This window comes from Leptonychotes weddellii, chromosome 4, assembly GCF_054177405.1.
Source record: "Leptonychotes weddellii isolate Sample4059 chromosome 4, ASM5417740v2, whole genome shotgun sequence".
Classification (NCBI taxonomy): domain Eukaryota; kingdom Metazoa; phylum Chordata; class Mammalia; order Carnivora; family Phocidae; genus Leptonychotes; species Leptonychotes weddellii.
The window spans coordinates 28,901,701-28,907,761 of record NC_138372.1 but is presented as its reverse complement, the minus strand read 5'-3'; positions in this window follow the sequence as shown (position 1 = coordinate 28,907,761).

Below are 6,061 nucleotides of genomic sequence, written 5' to 3'. Positions count from 1 at the left end.
TTCCCCCCCCCCCGCCCCCCCAGGATTGTTCATCTTTGTGCCTCTAGCTCCCAGCTTCTCCCCTTTCTTAATTAGGTCTTTGTTTGTATATAGAAACCCACTCAAGCCAGCTTCAGTAATAAAGAAGGGTTTATTACCAGGACACAAGGGATTCCTGAGAACGGAGGGGCAGAAAATCGTTAGCTTCTGGGAGGCAGGACCTGTAGGCCAGGAGAAATGGAAGCAGCCGTTCTCTGCACCTTTCTGGCCGCCTTTACCTTTCTTTCTCCACAGACTGGGTTTTCTCTGCTTTACCAGAGCCTGGGCAACCTATAGTTGCTGTATGTTGTCCTTCCTTCCCGCCACATTCAGAGAACCCGGGGTTTGGCCCGTCCAAGTCCAAATTTGTATGAGAGGATCTGATTGGCTCTGAATGGGTCAGGTGCCCACCCAGGTCCAATAACCTGCAGCCTGCTGGGAAAGCTCTCAAAGTCAGACAGGCAGACATCACTCTTGACCCCGTTGGAGAAAGGTGGTGGTAGGGAGGGTCTTTGTTGTCTGCACAAGTACGTTGAAAGACATCTGCTAGAATCCTTAGAGTGCCAGGGTGTGCTTGGCCCCCAACCTTCCATCTGGATAGCCCCTGGAGAAAACAGCCCAGGCATTGTGACTTAAAGGGGAGTCTTACTGGGGCAGCAATGCCCAGGGCAGGCTCTGAAGAGCCTGTCAGTTGTCATTCAAAGGCCAGAGCAGAAAGATAGGAAGATGAGACCCTGCATTTTCTCACTTCTCTTTGGAGCGGGCAGAGAAGGAAGAGGAGGGCATGAGCAGACAGGATAGTTCTCTCTACCAAAATCATATTCACTCTCTAAGACGGAACTCATTTCCTCTCTTCAGTGAAGAACCATGCCATGCCTACCCGCCCCCAGCAGCCTTTTTTTTTTTTTTTTACCTGAATTAATTCTATTCTTTTTACTTCCCTGGTGATAAAAATGTTTCAGTTCTCACTTTGTGCCAGACTCTATGCGCATGCGTTATTTCATTGAATCCTCACACCCTATAAGATAAGTACTATTATTATCCCCATTTTACAGACAAGGAAACTGAGGTTTAGAGAGGTGCCGTTATTCGGCTAGGGACACACAACAGTGTGACTCCAAAATAAAAGCTCTACTTACTCACTTGCTTGTTTGCCTTCGGGATTATGAGGGCCTCATAGGCAGATGCAAGGTTACCATTCTCCCTCTACTCCCCTCTGCCCGGGAAGGGGTCAGCCTAGAACAAGGGCTCCCAATGATGGGACAGATGGAGGCAGGTAGAGTAGAAAAGGGGGGTGGGAGTTGAGGATCTACCCTGTGTAGCTATGTGACTCTGAACAAATCTCTTAATCTTTCAGAGCCTCTGTTTTCTCATTCAGAAATGGGGATGATAATTCCTGCTGTGCAGCTCATACTAGATGGTGGCTGTAGGGACAATTTGTAAATAGGAAAGAATTGAGCAATTTCTAAGGATTGTTATTATCAGAATGGATCGTAGCACCAAGGGTCCAGCTAGCCACTGTGCCCAAGCTCCTCCAGGAGGTGGGCAAGCCTAGAGCTTCCCACCGTGGGGGGTAGTACCTTCAGCAAGACCTGAGGTGACTTTCAGTGGCTCGTGGACCTGTCATTACATAGCATTGGCTCACGTCGTGAGAAAGTCGGTTACCTTTCAATTCTGTCAAGTCCAAGGTTGTTCCAGGGAGAAGGTGCCAGTGTGTCTTTAACAACTTTCCAACACTGCTGCCCTTCCCTTTTGAACAAAGAGGTCTTGACTGGCAACTCCATGTAGCTAAGATTTAATAATACAGTTTGCTTTTACTGTATTTTACCGTCATTTTCTATTTATTGAAAGCAATAATAGCCTTTGCATTTATAGTAGTAACACAGAGTTTCTATTTACAGTAAATGCGTGTAAGTTAAAAGTGTCAATTTCAAGACCATAAATAAGGAACAGAACAAGAGTATGGAAATTTGGCAGAAATTGTCGAGGGGGCACATTATGTGGAAAATGCAAAATTGGGAAGTGGTATGGGGATGTCAGAGACATGGCCTATTGGCCTAGATAATCTTGAAGGGCCCTTCCACCTGCCTGGAAAATTCAGAGGTCTCTTCCTGCTCTGCCAGCCTGTTTCCCTCTCCTCACCTCATGCCCTGTCTTGGGTTTCTTTCAGAAAATCCTGCCATGATTATTCTGCAGAGAGGAGAATTTGTGCCACTCTACCCTCCCCTGCTGGAGAGGGAAGCTCTTGGAGTTGGGCTGTCTGGATGGGGGTAGCATGTCCCCTCAACTCTGAGGCAGCACTTGGGCACTCCCAGGGGGGCAGCAGGAGCTGCAGACTCCACAGTACTCCTGGTCCCCACGCACAACACAAACCTCAGGGCCTCCCAGAAGGTGGCAGTCCCAGGGAGCACAGAGGCTGTGGGAGCTGCAGGTGAGGGCAAGGCCATCCCTGGAGCCTCATGCCCCAGAGCTTGGGGCCTGGGGACAGCAAGGCTGGGGAGGCTTTGGGGTCTCAAAGATCCCCTTTCCCCTGCTTCCCCCCTTCCCACCTCTTTGTGCTTCTGTCTGTCTGCCCTGGGGGATTGGGCAACAACCCCCGGAGGCCTCAGAGTACACACAGAATTTATCCACAGGACTCAACACCGGGGCCAGGCAGGAGGGATGGAAGTCCTGCCTGTCTTTTCCCCAGTCCCATGTCCACAGCAGGAGGGCAGGCCTGGGCTCCAGGAGGGTGGTGGTGGGCCTCGGTAGTGTGATGCATGTGCTTCCGTATCCGTGGTGAATGCCTGAGGGTCTCTGTGAAGGCATACTGTGTGTGTGTGGTGTGTGTGTGTGTGTGTGTGTGTGTGTGTGAGAGAGAGAGTTTGTGTGTGGTGAAGTAGCTCTGGGCGATATGTCTGAAGGACTCTGTGAAGGCATACTGTGTGTGTGCACACACAGTGTGTGATATGTGTGTCTAGTAAATGTATCGGAGCTTCTCTGTGAGGGAGTTTTCGGGCAGCATGTGAGTTTGTGTGTGTGGCAGGGTGTCACAAGCTTCTTAGCCCTGCATTCAGGGTCTGTGGTGAACTCTCCGCGCAGTGTGTGTCTGCGAGGCGTATTGTGTGTGTGCTATGTGTCTAGGTGGCTTGCTGCTGGGTGTGGGGTGTGCCTGTTCTGTGTAGTCACCGTCTTCATACAGCGCGCGTCTGGCTGTGCGGTGCGTCTGAGTGGCCGCGGGAAGCTGTGTGGCGTGTGCGCGGGTCTTTGTGCCCTGGGAAGGGTCCGAGGGCGGAGCGGTGTGCGGGGAATGCGAAGCGCGCCTGAGGGCGGTGTCTGTCTGAGCCGGGCCGCGGGTGTGCTGGGTTCCAGGGGAGAGTCCCCAGGGCGGGTGGCGGGAGCGGGCGGCGCCTTCCGGCTAGGCACGGGGCTGGTAACCCGAACCCGTTCCCCCATGAAATAGTGATCGAGCCTCGCGGCGGTCCTGCCTAAACAAGGGCCAGGGGACTGGGAGCGGGCTGGGCCGGTCGCTGTCCATGGTGCTGCTGGGAGGTGGGGGGAGCCAGATCTCCCCATCCACCAACCTCCTCCGCGGGGAGGGGTGGGGGCTGCCTCGGAGTATGAGCTTGCCTGTTCCTCTCGCCTGTGACTCAATTCCGCCACCCCATCTAGAAAGGGGGAACGGGGAGCAAACGGACATTTTGGGGGGATCAGTATCCCCCAGGGCTAGGGTAACCATAGGGCTGGGTTTGCCTGGGAAGTCTTAATGCACATCTGTGCTGTGATTGTTGGTAGCGTCTCTGCTCACTCTCAAAAGAGTCCTAGTTGGATGATAAATTATGTGCCTCCCGGCCATAAGGTTTTGCTTCAAAGACCCCTTCTCCCCACTTCTCTGCTCTGCCCTGGGGGTTTGGTAGGTTCTGGGGTGTGCACATATCATGTATGTGTGTTTGCAGGTTAAGGGATCGTCCTTCCTGTGCTAGGGCTGATCTGGAATAAGTGATTGGGAGCCCCAAGCCCCTTCGGATCCTGCTGAAGCCCAGACCTACTCCAGGGAATCCCGTCCTCTTCTCCACCAATTCAAATGCTGCTTTCCATTCAAGCAGTGCTCTTTTTCGAGCCTGGGCTTCCCTTGCCCTTCTACAGCCTTGGCTGGGCAGGCCTTTCCTTGGTTTTGATGTCACAGTATGGTAGGGCCTCCAGGTTGGCCATCTGTATACCCATGGTATCTTCTCTGACCTCTCTGCTGATTCTCCCTTCAGTGGATTCTATTTTCCTCCTACCCCTAGCTGTGGGTATTACCTGTCACCCTTTGCTCACTCTGTATTACCCTCTGGGCATTCTTTCCTTTCTGTACCCCACTTTTCCCTTCAGGGTACACATCCAAATCCTGCCCACACACATTGCTCTCCTGGGCTCCACTGAATCTGCTTACCTGCCCAGTGCCTTTATGTGGGAGTTGCAGTATTATGTCAGACTCATCACATCTAAGATGGGACTCATCTTCCCCTTAAGCCAGTGTTTTCCTCTGGGACCTCAAGCTTTGCTGATGGTGCTTCTCAGTCTCCACCCTTCCTGTAAATCACTTTGGATTCTGTTTTTTCTTCTCCCCAACTGTGTCCCATCACTAACTCTAGGCAACCCCCAAGCCTTCTCATGACTCCTAGCCACCCCTTTCCTTTCCCCATCTGCATTATCTGAAGCAGTGCAACCTTCTTACCTGCCTTTTGACTCTTCTTCCTTCTGTCAGACTTTCTTCTGAGTCTGCACTCAGTGTCAGATTGATCTCTGGAAAACATTATCTCTAAGTCATGTCAGATTTCACTCCCTATGGAATTAAAGCCAAGCTTCTTAGCCCTGCATTCAGAGCCCTTTATTGGCTGTTCCCAGCCTACCTTTCTAGCCCTCCCTTCCACAATAGTACTTACCTCCTGTTCCAACTGTATTGCTCAAGTCACCATCCTGCCAACATAGCACTTTCTCTCTGGACCTTTCCAGGTAGTTCCCACCTCTTTCCTGCCAGCTCTACCTCTCCAAATCCCACCTATCTTTTGAGGTACTCCCAATGTGCCTTTTCTGGTCTCCCTATCCCAAAGCATTCACCCTTGCGGAACAACCAGAATATCTTATCTTTAACTTTGGGTGGTTCATAGACCAGCAATGTGGGGTATCACCTGAGATCTTGTTAGAAATGCAGAATCTCAGGTTCCACCTGGGACCCATGGGATTGAGGTCTGCATTTCAACAAGATCCCCAAATGATTAGTGTGAATATTTAAGTTTGAGGGTGCATTCATGAAGGGTAGGATTTTGCTTCTGTTTGGGAATGGCCTTCAGCCAGGGCTGGTTGTGTTCTCAAGTGTGAAGTGTAGCAGCCCCCATCTGGTGACAGGTGCCACATTGGGCCACATCCCATGAGCTATGGGAAGGGTTGAGATTGGCTGAGAAGCATGCATACTTTGCCTGGACCCCTCCCACCTGGAATCTATTCCCCGCAAGGCCCCAGAGCTCAAGCTCTGTAAATCTGACTCCGGAAAGCACTCTAGCAACACAAGGAGGAATCAATTAATCAATGAAAAAGTAGTTACCAAGCAGATAGCAGAACTTCCTCCTCTTCACAAAACACATATTCGTGGAAATGACTGTTATCTTAATGTATGTTTTGAAAAGAAAAATATGTATTTTCGTTTTTCTTTATGATAACATCAATATAGTTTCTCAAGTGGGAACTTAGAAAAACACAATATGTCACATGAAGAAAATAAAAATGACTCACAATTCTATACAACTATAAATACTGTTAATTTAATCTTTGTTTGAGATCATCATTCATTCATTTAACACATTTTTACAGAGCCCTGCTATGGGCCAGACCTGTGCCAGGCCCTGGAGGGTCAGGGTGAAGAAGACATGGTGTCTATTTTTAGGCAGCTCACAGCCAGGGGCTGGGGTGTGGGAGACAAGCACTGAACACATTAGGAATCGCAGTATATGAGTTTACTAGGGCAGCTGTAGCAAAGTACCGCAAACTGACTTGCCTAAAACAACAGAAACTTATTCTCTTA